Consider the following 15,462-nt stretch of genomic DNA (forward strand, 5'->3'; position numbering starts at 1 on the left):
GTACAGAGGCTAAAAGGTTTTATGGATGGTTTTTTTTAAAAGGAAATTCGGTTTCATTTGCAAGTCTCCGAAGTAATATAATTTTTGGATTTTTTGTTTTATCATTTGTTTTATTATTGATTAGTTCTGACTTGGCTGACATTAATGTAAATATGTGTGATAGTGTATATAGGTTTAGTTATTTTTCTTTTAAAGGAGTTAAAAGCTAATAGCATTTTATGTTATGAACGGTAAATGACGTCTACAAAGTGGTTATTGAATTTCATTTATAAATGAAATTTTATATTATTATAATATGTTTATGTCATGGTTTATGTTTATTAAAATTTATAAGGTTTAGGGGATTTTAAGAAAGTAAGAGATTAATTAGAAATTTTTAACATTTTATTTATATTTTCAAAAAAATAGTGAGAAAAGCATTCTTAGATCACCATAGTTTTTCTTAGTTAAAAGGTTGATAAAATTGGTAGTGTGACAAATATTTGAAAATTATATCAAATGTGAGTATAAAATAGACAATCCAAGAGAAAGTGTTTTTCATCTTCAACCCACTTAGAATCCCACAAGTGGTAAATTTTTTCATCTCATGGCATTTTTGGAATTGACCAATACCTAGTTTCACTATGAAGCTCATGAGATTTAGTTCTTATCTTGGCAATGTTCACTTTCTTCTTAACACTAATCAATACAAAAATATAATTTTGGTTTTCAAGGTTGGGGTTGATCACCTCCTTATAATATCATAGTTTCCTTATTACCTCTAGCTCTTTATTTTTCCACAATTTCTCCCTAAATTTGGAAATTTTTTAATATTAATATATGGATTCAGGAAGTTGATTTCCTCCTTTGTTCCCAAATGGTCCAGCCAAGACTAGGCATCCTTATGTCACCCTCGCTTGAGCCAAAGGTGGGTATTTTGGATAGACTTAGAAGCAATTTTAGGAAACCTCTTGGCATTGATGTTGTATAGATTCTTCTTATACATAATATACCTAGTCATAACCATGATTTTAATCACAGAGAGGTGTACTTCAATCAGGAGGATAGAGTAGGGAGTCTTTCCTTTAATCTTGAGGTTGTAGGTTATAAAATATTTTTGATATGTTCAATCTTCCTCCATGACTCTTTGGATATACTGCAACACCAAATCTCACATCTATATAAAATAATGAGAGCAACGAGAGTGTTAAAGAGGATCTTTTTTAATCCCAAATCTTAAGATCTACTCACTTACAATCGTTTTCAAGCACATAGTAAGTTTCCCAACCTCCATTTTTCCTTTCCTCAACACTATAATTCCAATTGAGCTTATGATGGATGTCAATCCCTAGTTATTTGAATGAAGGAACTTCTTCCATGGAGCTCTTGTCATAAATGAAAGTCTCATGGGTAATATTTTTAGATTTAATCATCATGACTTTAGTTTCGTTAGTCTTAATGGTGATATCCATCTTGGAGCAGAAATATTGGAGGATGTTGAGTTGCTTTCAAAGATCATAATGGATCCTTGTCAAAAAAACAATATTGTTCGCATAAAGGAGAAGAGTTATGATCATACTAGTGAGTGTGGGGCCAACAAAACTTGCATCTTCCAAACACTCTTCTAGCTTATTGATGTATATGTGAAAAAGGGTAGGGGATAAGGGACATGCTTGCTTGACTCCAATATTGCATTTAATTTCTTATTACCAACCCTCAGTAGTCTTGAACTTAGCAATTATAACATTCTCATGCAATCTTGTCATAGAAACCCTCAACTCGAGAGGAACCATTATTACTTCTAGCTGCTTCCATAACTTTATTCTAGGAATGGTGTCAAAAGTTTTTCTAAAGACAACAAAACAACAAAAGAAATCAATTTTATTATTGTGTCATTCCTCTACAATTATCCTTAGAGTAACAAGATGGTCCTTGGTTAAATGATATATCCTAAACCTATCTTGGCCTTTAGTTCTTTTACTAAGGCTTTCAATCGAGAGGCTAATATTCTTTTCTAAAATAAGTCCATACATTTTAGCTAAAATGTGGCTAATCATAATGGTGCTATAATTAGAGGGAATGATTTTATCCCCTCCCTTAAAGATATAAAAAATAAGGCCGTATGTCCAAGGCTTAGGGAACTCTTGTTCCACTGCCAAATTAAAGATATTGTGTATATGTGAGACAAGAATTAGTTCTCCCATTTTAAAAATTTCAGCATGGTAGCCTTCGATATCTTAGCTTTTCCATTAGTGAGTTGCTTAACCCCAAACCTAATGTCTTCCAAAGAAAATATATCATCATCTATAGGGGCATTCAAAACAATGTCCGTGGTGTGAGGGAATTCATAGAGGTTGTGAAGGTGAATATTCTAGTTCTTCAAGGGAACCAAATGATTTTCTTTAGTCTTACGAAATAGGATTTTCTTCCAAATCTTTCTGCAGCCACGCTTAGATAAGTGCAGTAATTGATTTTTCTTTCTACTTACATAGTATATTATCTTTATTTTAATAATAGATTTGTACACATTTATCTTATCAAGTTTTAAGGTTTTGTTAGGAGCATCCCTAATTTCTTTTGTAACAATTTTACATTCATTTTCATACCAAGAGTTGGTAGTTTTATTGTTATGTTTATATGACACCTTGATAGAGAGCTCACTAATTCTAGTGGAGAGAATTGTAGTAAAATTATGATAAATATTTTCAATGTTATCCTTATAAGTTAAGAGGTGTAAATCTGTGTTTAAATCTTTTAGGAAGACATCTATTTTACCCTTGTAAAAAAGAAAGTGGCTTTGACTCTCACAATTGTCATGCATATGCTTGTTTTGTATGGCAAAGTCTAGAGTTAAGGTTAAAGGTCTATGATAAGAGCAAGGCTCATGGTCATTTAAGAGGTTAAAGTTTACAATTTGGTTGGAAACAAGGATATAAAATAGCACATAATTCACAACACTACTTCCAAGCCTGTGAATACAAGTCATTTGGTTAGATTTTTGCCACTTGATTGCACCACGGCAAATTATAAGGCCTTGAGAACTATAGAGTTTGACTAAATCAGTACCAAATAAATTATATGTTAGCTCTTTAGGGTTTCTTTTGAATCTACTAGCTAAATCAAGTTCCTCGTCTAGCCAAAGAGGATTAGGACTTGAATAATTACTTAGAAGAGTAGATTGGTTAGATGTAGTTCTAGCATTAAAGTCCCCTAACAAGAGGATATTACCTTCATTCCTTAGACTATGAATATCCTTCTTTAAGGCATTATAAGGGAAATTATGATCTAAAGTGTTTTTCTTATAAAATGTAGGTTTGATAAGTATGAAATAACAAATTGCAATCCTATTAGCATTAATGTCAAATATTTCAACCCAATGTACCAATTGAGGGGTTATATCTTATGAAGTTGAATGTGAGAAGAGACACTCCTTTTCATATAACAGGATATTCCTCCAATTCCTCTATGAGAGGATCTCTTGTTCGAAGTTGACAACAAAATGAATCCATGTGAGGGACCTTAAATTCATCGTGCTCCCAAGTCTCATCTAGAAAGTTATATCAATTTCACTCAGGATCCAACTTAACATAGGACATTTACGCCATAGAAAGCCACGATAGGTCCAAAAGAGTATCTATAGCATTCCAAATTCCTATTTATTACTCTCATTTTGGTCTCTATCCCTAATAATTGATTTTTCTATTTTTAATAATTGTTCATTTGCCTTCCTTCTTAGATTCCTTTACCTTTTGAACCTCCTTCCTTAATTCAACTTAGCATGTTGAGATGAGATCCTCATTTATAAAGATTCTTGTCCATTTTAGGCTTGAAGATTTACTGAGTATGTCAAAATTATGGTCACTGCAACTTATCTTAACAAGAATGAGTATATCTTAATGCTCATATATATTTCTCAACCTTCTTGCTTCTATGGGATAAGTTGTTTCAAGTTGTGTCTTGTTTTTTAGTTCTTCTTTTACCACTTCTAACATGTCCTTGTCTTTATGCTCTTTTATACTAGCAACATTATGCTTCAAGGCTCTTTTATTCCGCTTATGATCCAACTCAATTAGCCTATTCATTTCCTTTTTTATGTATTTAATGTTAAATTTATTATGTGCACTACTTATGGTCAAATTGTTATTGCACCGAGAGACATTCTTGGCCGAGTGTGGAAGATGTTGTAAGGTTATGTCATGTTATGTAAACATTTTGACTCAAACAAATTACATAAAAATAAAAATAAATAAAGATAAATCAATTATAATTATTAATTAAAACATTTTGACTCGATCAAATTACATAAAAATAAAGGTAAAAATAAATTAAATTAAATTTAAAAATATAATTATTAATTATTAAACCACCCTAGCCTCGAGGGTTGGCTTAGTTGATTGAGTCCCTACCATTAAAGCACATTTGTGATTGAGAGGTCACGGGTTCAATTCTCTCGACACTCTCGGGGTTAGGCTATGTGGTTGAATTGGCACAAAGTGATCCCATTGGGTGGATATGCTTGGTACAAATATTCCATTGATCTAGCAGTCATCCAAGCCCATGAATACAAGTCATTTGGTTGGATTTTGGTCTTTTGATTGCACCATTGCTAATTATAAGGTCTTGAGAACTATAGAGTTTGACTAAATCAATACCAAATAAATTCTATGTTAGATCTTTAGAGTTTCTTTTGAATATACTGGCCAAATCAAGGTCTTCATCTAGCCAAAGAGGTTAGGATTTGAATAATTACTCAGAAGAATAGATTGGTTAGATGAAGTTCTAGAATTAAAGTCTCCTAACAAGAGGATGACCTTCATTCCTTAAACTATGAATATCCTTCTTTAAGGCATTATAAAGGCAATTCTTATCTAGAGTGTTTTCCTTATAAAAATTTGGCATGATAAGTATGAAACAACAAATTTCAATATAAATCTTATTAGCATTAGTAAGAAGTTGAATGTACCAATTGAGGGGGTCTATCTTATGAAGTTGAATGTGAGAAGAGACACTCTCTTTCATATAATAGGTTATTCCTCCAATTCCTCTATGAGAGGATCTCTTGTTCCAAGTTGACCACAAAATGAATTCATGTGAGGGACGTTAGACTCATCGTCCTCCCAAGTCTCATCTAAAAATATATTATCAATTTCACTCAGGACTCAACTTAAGATAGGATGTTTACGCCATTTAAAGCCACGATAGTTCCAAAAGAGGATCTAGAGCATTCCAAATTCCTATTCATTACTCTCATTTTGGTATCTATCCCTAATAATGGCTTTTCCTATTTTTAATGATTATTCATTTACTTTCCTTCTTGGATTCCTTTACCGTTTGAATTTTCTCCCTTAATTCAACTTGCTTTGTCAAGATGAGGTTATCATTTATAAAGATTCTTGTCCATTTTTAGGCTTGGAGATTTACTGAGTATGGAAAATTTATGGTCACTACAACTTACCCTTAAAAGGAATTAGTCTATCTTAATGCCTGAATATATTTCTCATCCTTCTTGCTTCTATGAGATAAGTTGTTTCAACTTGTGTCTTGTTTTTTAGTCTTTTACTATTTCTAACATGTCCTCATCTTTATGTTGTTTTACACCAACAATTATAAGATTCAAGGCTCTTTTATTCGGCTCATGATCCAACTCAATTAGCTTGTTCATTTCATTTTTTATGTGTTTAATGTTAATTTATTATTTGTACTACTTACAGTCCAAGATATGTTGTAAGATTATGAAATGTTATGTTAACATTTTGACTCGGACAAATTACATAAAAATAAAAATAAACTAAAATTAGAAAATAATAATAAATTAAATTAAATTATTAATTATTAATTATAATTATTATCTAAAACATTTTGAATTGATTAAATTACATACAAATAAAAATAAAAATAAATTCAATTTAATTTAATTTAAAAATTAAATTAAATTAAAATTTAAAATTAATAATTATAATTATTAAACCAACCTAGTCTCGAGGATTGGTTTAGTTGGTTGAGTCCCCCTCATTAAAGCACATTTTCCATTGAGAGGTTATATGTTCAATTCTCTTTGACACTATCGAGGTTAGGCTTTGTGGTTGAGTTGGCAGGAAGTGATCTCATCCGGTCGATCTGCTTGGGACAAATATTTTGTCAATGTAGCGATCATCCATCTCTGGGGTTCATGAAACACCTAGATTTTTTTTTTATCAAATCAGCCTAGATCTATCTTAACTTTAGATCTATCAAGCAACTAGGGGATCAAATATCTTGAAATACAAATATTTCTCAAAAATTTCACTTAAAAAGAGGTTTGCACCTTGAGAAATTTGATCCCTCTTAGAGTTAAGATGGATCTAGCTACTTTAGTACAATCACAATATTAAAGTAGCTTTTTTTCACGATATATTTTATGATTTATTTATGAAAATATCTTTTATTATTCGAGGTTTAATATTAATTATGTAATTTGTATTTAGTTAATTGTATTTTTTAAGTTTTACATATTTAGCTTTTTATTTTCTTTATAATTTTTTATTTTTATTTCTATTTTCTTTATAATATTTCATTATGAGTTTTTATTTTTATTTTTATTTTCTTTATAATATTTATTATGAGTTTTGTATTATAATTTTTTTTGGGATATAGCACTAAAATTCTCTATAATTTTAATAAATATTGTATTTGAACCCATGACCTCTAAAGAAGAAACACATACTCTTAACCATTAGACTCACTTAAACTATATTTAAATATTCCAACTAATTGATTTTAAAATGACTATTATAGCTTATTATTATTATAATTTGGATTGCAATTTATATTATATACACGTATACATATTGTATATGTTGTGTACTTTGAATCAGTCTATGTGGATCCAAATCAACCAATTTTCAAGTACACTTATTTATTTGTCAAACAAAAATAATAATAAGAAAAATGTTAATATACATTTAATATTAGAATAATATATATATATATATATATATATATATATATATATATATATATATATATATATATATATATATATATATATATTTACATAAATTAAAAAGATAATTTTAATTAATATGATTCATATTAATATGCATAAATTATTTTTTTTCAAAAACATCAGACATATAGCAGAACCATTCCTGTTTGGGCTGTTTTCCTCTCCGAGGAGGCCCAGGAATGGGTCAGCGCTTTTTTTTTAAGAAGACTCGGCAAAAATTATGTTTCTTTTTGCTTTTTGGACACATGATGAATGCCCACAGACAACTGATCAAATAGGTTTGTTTTCCTCACTGAGGAGGCTCGATTTTGAATATGATCAGTGTTATTCTGACAGTCAAAGTGAGATGGTAGAGTTGAAAGATACTCAAACACCATTTCAGAAAAACTCTATGATTAGAAATCATACAGTTAATTGAATGCTTAAATGCATATACTATGTAACTTTTTATAAATCTTAATAAAAAGTTCGATTTTTTCCTTGGAAAAAAAATATGATTAATATTAACATTTAAATTTATATATAACAATTAATTAATTATACATAAATATAACAATTTAAAACACTCTATCTATTTTAACAAAATCAAAATTTTAGCTTCTAATAATTTTCAATCTTCTCACATTTTATCAAAAAAGCCATTGAAATCAAAAGGAATCCAAACAATTTTAATTGAGAAGATAACTTCAATCCTTGAAATCCATCTTCCACCATATTTTCTATAAGCCTCCCCCCTTGGCTGATTGATTTCCTTCTCACACATCTTCAATAATTGATTTCCTTTTAGTTTATCCTTCACTTGTTCCTTTAATATCTCTCTTTTCATCTCTCTTTTCTTTATTACTTTGATCCTATAATGAAAGATTCTTTCTCTCCTCCTTAGAATCCCTATGTATTGATTATCATATTACATTTTTTTTATAAATATTGTATTTCCTTCCAAGCTTAGATTTACATGGATATTCTAGCGATGTTAGGTCAATCTTTCACTAGGGAGACCAGACCATATCCAAAACTGCACTCTTCACGAAAAGGCAAGTGAAATCATGCTTTACAAAAATGAATAAAGAGTATATATACGAAAATAATGGCCAAACTAACCTGGAGATAAAACTATTTGATTCAAAAAACAAAATGGCCATAAGTATAGAAAAACAAAGCTTAGGAGTCAGAATTTATAGCAGCCGTTTGAATTGGATCATTTGTGTTGTTAAGGGTATTGCAACCTGGTGGAGGAATGGATAAATGGTGCTCAACGCAACTCATAAGCTAATCGATGTACCTCACATGCCAATGGAGGTGCTCTGGGGATTGTAGGATGTTAGCCTTGTACTCAGAATGACCCAACAAAATTTTGCCTAGAAGAAACTTCAGACGCTAATACAAATCAATGGTATGCATGTATAAATTAAACCGACCATGGGTATGCCCAACATTGGGCACCCAGTCAGCCAGATCCACCAAACTTTTTGTGTCTAAACATTGTCGTTGATGGGAGGCCCCTCCCCTTTCCATGTAGGTAAGTTCCCCCTGAATGTGTCTCAAGGTAAGGTCTTGAAACTAGTTGATGAATTGCTAAAGCTTGTGATGTGCATTTGCATATCCCAAAGAGTCACACTCCTGATAGTAGGTGACTTCTCGGTAGACATGCACTCATTTTTTAGGCATGATTCCAAACCGAACATTGATACTGAGAAGGACACGATAAAAGAGAGACATGTGGATTTTAACCTCAAGGGAGAGAGCCACAAAAGGGAGGGGAGGGGATATCAAAGCAAGAACATAGAGTGGAGTAGAAGAGGTGGAATTAAATAGTTGTTAGACATCCACAAGGGAGAAAAGAGGGCGTGGAGATGGATACGACTAAACGACGAGCCAACAAGGGAGGATTATACCAAGAGGAGAGAAACCATTGACTATGGAGCAGAGGACAATACAAGATTTCTAGTGGAGGTGGAGAGGGGGTTGTAGATGGAGAGGGGGTTGGAGCTTAAGAGACTAAAAGTGCCAAATGTGCATAACATTAGAGAAAGAGTGGGCCAAGAACAAATGATTGCAATTCTATATGCAGGGACAAAAATTAAGTAAGAAAACATATGTAGACTTGAAACTATTGAGCCAGGAAGTTCTATAGGAGTTCGACTGCCACGAAAGGTGGTGTAAACCTTGCTTCTTTTTCCCACGCCCAACCCAACGTTCCAACCTACGTGCAAATTAGATAGTCCTAAAAACATAAATAATAAATCTTGGCTTGGAAACTAGGGGCGAGAGGAAAATAGCCCTGTAAAGTTGAGGATCCTAAATAATGTGACTGAGACTGCATCTGCCAAGGAAAATAATGGAATTTGTGAAAGGGCCTCATCAGGTTTCATTGAGGTGAGTCAACTAGACCGCCCATGGAGAAAGCTCTGAGCAGAGGATGGGGCAACATACCACAAGGCACATTTTCTAGTATTAGAATTTATGTATGCTCGTGCTAGGAGAGCTAGATTTATAACAATGCAAGTGTTGCTCATTGCCCATGTGAGGACGAGACTGTCCTAGTAGAGGAATTGATCCTTAAGGCATCTATGATGCATGGTCTTTGGATTGAGGATCCAAAATACTTCTCACCCCAATCAAGGTGTTAATAGTGTGACAATTATTTATTCTCTTGTGGGCAGGGAAAATTTTAAGAACCCCCCCTAAATTTACATGTATAATAAATGGGCGAATATCCATGGTATATAGGAAAAATGGAAGGCGATTTTATCAATAATATGATATGTATATATAATTTTTTGGCGAATATTTTACTCAATTATAAAATCTTGTGTTTAATGAATACACAAATGAAATCATTGCATTTCTTTAAAATATCTTTTGAAATCAAAATTAACGAAATTACATATCAATAACCTAGTGGGTGTAGGATAAAATTCACCCATGCCATTCACAGAAAGCATGAGAAAAAATCTAATACTATATATAAAATCAAGAAAAATTCAAATTCATCGCTTCTATGGACCTCGTAACCACCCTGCCAATACACAAGTATGTTCTTGTTTGCAATTAGAAAAATTACCCAAATTACAATCTGTTTACCCCAGCATATGTTGGAAACTTATAGAAGGATGACTAGTGCAATCAATCCATTCCTTTTAGCCCTGGATTTGTTTCAGTTTAAAACAGAAGTATACAAATATACTTGTCCAATGTCTATTCTTTAACCATTCACCTTAAGATGTTTTTACAATATAATTTCCTAAGTCTATTTAATATCTTCATTATCATAAAAACCAACCTATATCCATCTTAACTCCACATCTACCACTCTTAGGGGGATGAAATCTATTTATCCCTCTAAGCACTTGGTAGACCCAAAATTAAGATGGATCTAAGATGATAGAATTTCCCCTTTAAATAGTCTATGCTCACATGAATACCATGGTATTACCATGGGTTATCATAAACCTGGAGCTTAAAAATTACTATTAGTAATTTATAAAAATTAATAAAATTAATAGTTGATTTTTATTTTATTTTTTATTTTAACCAAGCTAAAATGTTTAACATACATTAAATTACAACATCCATTTTTACTCTTGATCGGATCAAATATTTTTTCACTCTATGCTAGTTTGCATATGACGATATTTGATACCTCTAGGGGGTTAGTAGATCCATAGTAAAGATGGATCTATGTTGGTGTAATTCCCCCATTTAAATAGGCTACATTCCAGGTGAATACCATGGGTCAATACCATGTGCCATTTTGGTGAATACCATGGGTCAATACCATGTGCCATTTTTATTTTTATTAATACTAATATTAGGGTTAATAATGTTTTTTTGCATGGTATTAATAACAATCTAGTCCATGGTATTTGTCCCATAGTATTTTGCCAATAGGTTTCTCCTAAATATAATGCATTTTTTGAGTGTTCATAAATATAAGGTGACTTATGGAGTAAATATAAAAAAATGTTTTATTTGTTTACCATACCTCTCGTTTATTTATATTTTTATTAATTTACCATACCTCTTTTACAAATATGATATTTGGCCCATAGGATTCACTTAAATAAAACCTCTTTCTTGAGCCTTCATAAATAGAATGAGTATTATGGAAAAAATATAAAAAGAGGTTTTATTTATTTACCATGCCTCTAGTTTATTTATATTTTTATTTATTTACCATACCTTTTGAGTAAGTATAAAAAGACGTTTTATTTATTTACCATACCTCCACTTTACTTATATTTTTATTTGTTTACACCCTTGCATGTATATAAGGTGACTTATGGAGTAAATATAAAAAATGTTCTATTTATTTACCATACCTCTCATTTATTTATATTTTTATTAATTTACAATACCTCTTTTATAAATATGGTATTTGGGCCTTTGGCCTATAGGATTCACTTAAATAAAACCTATTCTTGAAAATGGGCGAATGGATTCACTTAATTAAAACCAATTTTTGAAAATGGGCGAATGGAAGGTTGTAACTCCTAATTTCAAGGGCTAAATTTACCTTTTTTACCCTCTCCCTTAAAATAAGGTGGGCTATATGAGGTGATTTGTAAAAATGTACTATGATACAAAATATTCGCCCACTAAAAATTTAAAACCCCTTAATTTCGCCAAAGGGCGAACATTCGCCCCTAAAATTTTCTATGCTTGTGGGAGTGTGCTACCACATCCTTCGACGACTTTTCCAGAAGGGGAAGTGGTAGCCTGTCCCCTTCCCAACCTCCTCTCCCTCCCATTTTGCTTGAAAAACACCCCATCTAGGATATAATTGCACCGAGGGGCACTCTCCAGCCCAATATGGTAGAGATATTGTAATGTAATGTAATATCCTGTAAACATTTTTACTGATTAAAATAAAATAAAATAATAATTATCATTATTATTAATTACTAATTACTAATTATAATTATCAATAAATCATTTTGACTCAATAAAATTACATAAAACTAAAAATTAAATTAAAAATATAAGATTAGTAATTAAATTAAAAATATAAGATTAGTAATTAAATTATAATTATATTAATAATTAAACCAATCTAGATCCATATTAACTCTAGATCTACCAAGCACTGAGAAAGATTAAATCTCTTTGTATGCAAACCTTTATTAGAGTGAAAAGGGATTTGATCCCTCTCCATGCTTGGTAGATCCAGAGTTAAGATGGATCTAGGTTGATATTGCAATCTATTAATAATACATCACTTGATCCTCCTCATATCATTTTATTTCTCTTCTTTATTCTTTTAATCCTTTTGTTAAGAAATCCTTCTCTTCATATCTATCCATTATAATATTATATTAATTAGAAATAATACAATCTATTAATACGATCCAGTACCATGAAATATACTATAATATTATGATCTAGTACTAATAATATTAATATTAATATTAGATAAACAACATCTAGTATTAGCAATCATAATTCACCTTATTAACAATCTTAATATAATAATTATTATTATTATTTTATAAGATACTATATTATTATTATTTATGACATTTTCTTATTTAATATATGACATTTTCTTATTTTGTCTTTCTCACTGGTATTTCTCATTTATTATTTTATTATTAATTCATTTTTCCAAATTTATTAACATTTAAACTTTAAATTTATTTAAAATATTTATGAATAAACATTGCATCTTTAAATTTATCTAAATTATTTATAAATATCTATTCAAAACCTTTTAATTAATTAATCAATTACTTATTTTTCTTAAATAATTAATTATTATAATACTTTTGTAATATATCATTATAATAATTTCCCTATATGGTCTTTCCTTTTTGGTGTTATCCGCTCTTATTTATTTAAAAAAAAAAAATTATTTTTGGTGTTATCCGCTCTTATTTATTTAAAAAAAAAAAAATATTGATTTTTTTTTAATTTATTTGAATGTTCAACTTTTAAAGTTATTTAAAATTAAATTATTTAATAATAAGTGTTAAAAACTTTTTTTTAATTAATTAATTTTTTTTCCAATTACTAATTAACCATAATCATTTTGAAATTAAATCATTTTTGCTAGTTCTTTGTTTCTAAAAATAAAAGGTTCACCCAAAACATTAAACATTACAATATCTTCACGCACAATTTTTCCAAAAATATTATTTCCCACTCATTTAATCTATCTATCTATATATATATATATATATATAAGAGAGAGAGAGAGAGAGAGAGAGAGATAATTCTTTTTTATTTATTATAGAGGAATCGGCAACTGGAGCAGCCTCACAACTCACGTAACACGGGGTCGATTCTGACCGCTACCACTATAACCCCTAGGAACTGCACCCGCCCCTCTCCACAGCTCTGGGCTAGTCCGGGGGATTTGAACTCGTGACCTTCAGTACGAAGCCCGCCTTTCTAACGAACTTCACCGCATTGTGATTACCAACTCCCCTACCCCGTGGGGCTATATATATATATATATATATATATATATATATATATATATATATATATATATATATCTAATTCATTCACTAATATAAAACCATATTAATTTTATCTCCACCATTAACGTTAAAGTTAGTTTACAGTAACGTTCACTTATGACAACCTTTCGTGTCATGTTGTGTTTGCATTTTTCAGTTACAAGTGCCTCGGTGTTTTCTTTTTCTACTAATAAACGTTTTTTCAAATCATTTTTCATTTCTTCCTCAAAAATCTTATTTGAATCAAACTAAAAAAATATTAAATGAAATGTCCTTTTATCATCTTATATACAATTTTTGAATTATGGGTTTTTATTGGTTTTTAAATGCCAAAAAATAATTTTAGACGTTATTTACTGACGTCACAAATCTGTTGAAAATATCAACAAGAAATGCTAAAAATAGAAGTGCTAAAATTATCACTGCTATAAATAGCATTTCGAGATACATTCCAATTTTAGTTAGTCCCTAAACTAAAATTGAGAAATAAAATTTGAATTTGATTAATTAATTCATCTTGAGTTAATTAGTTGTAAAAAATCAAACATCAAGTCTGTGTAGACATGCAACAGTTTCTCCATTGATTGAGGAAGTTATCCCTTGATTAAAAGATATCAAGATGAGTTGTAATTTGAGTTGTAATTAGTTAGCTCAGTTAACTGGGTTAAGTCTAGTTAGATTAGTTCAAATAGTTTATTGAACTAATTGTGAGTTCAATTAGTTAATGCATGCATGCATGTAACTGTTGCACTTCAGATAACTGAATATTCTCTCATAAATAACTCATGCATGTCAGTTCAGACAGATATTCGGTTGAGATCAGATGATGGGACAGTGTACTATCAGTTGCAGGAATATTCCATGGAGGATATCTCTTGCATGCAGAAGGAATTCATTCCTTAGAGATTGCACAGTTACTTTTGGGTTTGATGAGTGTGTGATGAGGCCAATTCACATAGGTGGTAGCATTGGACCCCAAGGAAAACTGCGTAAGGAAATAGGAGGCTTAGAGGGCTGAGGGAAGGCATATCTTATGTTTATTCAGTCTGTGAGCTATATTGTTAGATTGTACTAAGAGCATGATAGCTTGTGAGCTAATGCTTTGTGTAATCTGAACATATTTCCACTTGTATGATAATACAGAGATCAGGGTTTCTAGCTGAGGCTTTCCCCAAAGTATTCTTCTGTGTTCATGAGTGATTTCTTTCTCATTCTCATTTATATGTGTTCTATTTGATCTTGCTCAAAATCGATTAAGCTTCTGCAAGTTTGTTGTAGAAGTAGATCTTGTATTTTGCTTTAGTATATTGTATAATATGTTGATCTACAGTGGAAATTTCTACAAAATCTGCCCGAACGGTAGATTTCTAGCCGGAATCTGGTATTTTTTTTTTTTTAAATCAGAATGTTGGAGTGTTTGAGTCAATTTTTTTCTATGGTGGAAATGGATTCAGCACTATAAAGAACCCCTGGGGCACTCAATCCTTTTTTTTTTTATGGTGGAAATGGATTCAGCACCATCAAGAACCCCACCCCTAGGGCGCTCAAAATCCTAAAGTTTGATAGTTGTAACTCAAAGTTTCAAAAAATTATGCCAGATTTTGTCATAATCTTCCCAGAATTTCCATTATTTTCTAGGATAAGTTGTGGGTTCTTTACACTACGCTGTTATTTTATTACTTACACTTAGAATTATTTTCGAGGAGTGTCAAAATAATAAAACTGGTTTTTTTTATTGTTTGTTGATTTTAGAAAAATTTTGATATTGTGTCAGAGATGAATCTTTGGAATAGGTTGGAAGAGCTAAAACTTCCTTTCAAGATAAGGATTGCAACATGAGGGTTATATGAGAGTGCTATTACTAAGTTAGAAATTTTGGGGTTGGTCAGAAGAAGTTAATTGTGATTTATGAATAAAGCAAGGTTGTCCCTTGGTAGCCTAATTATTGAGGGTTTTAGTCAATATTGTTCTTATGGCCAGGAATCTTGTTGGTATAGTCATCATCCCTCTTATTTATGTTGACAATATTGTTCTTAT

This window comes from Pinus tabuliformis, chromosome J, assembly GCF_031772625.1.
Source record: "Pinus tabuliformis cultivar Carrire ecotype Pingquan chromosome J, CPIR1, whole genome shotgun sequence".
Lineage (NCBI taxonomy): Eukaryota > Viridiplantae > Streptophyta > Pinopsida > Pinales > Pinaceae > Pinus > Pinus tabuliformis.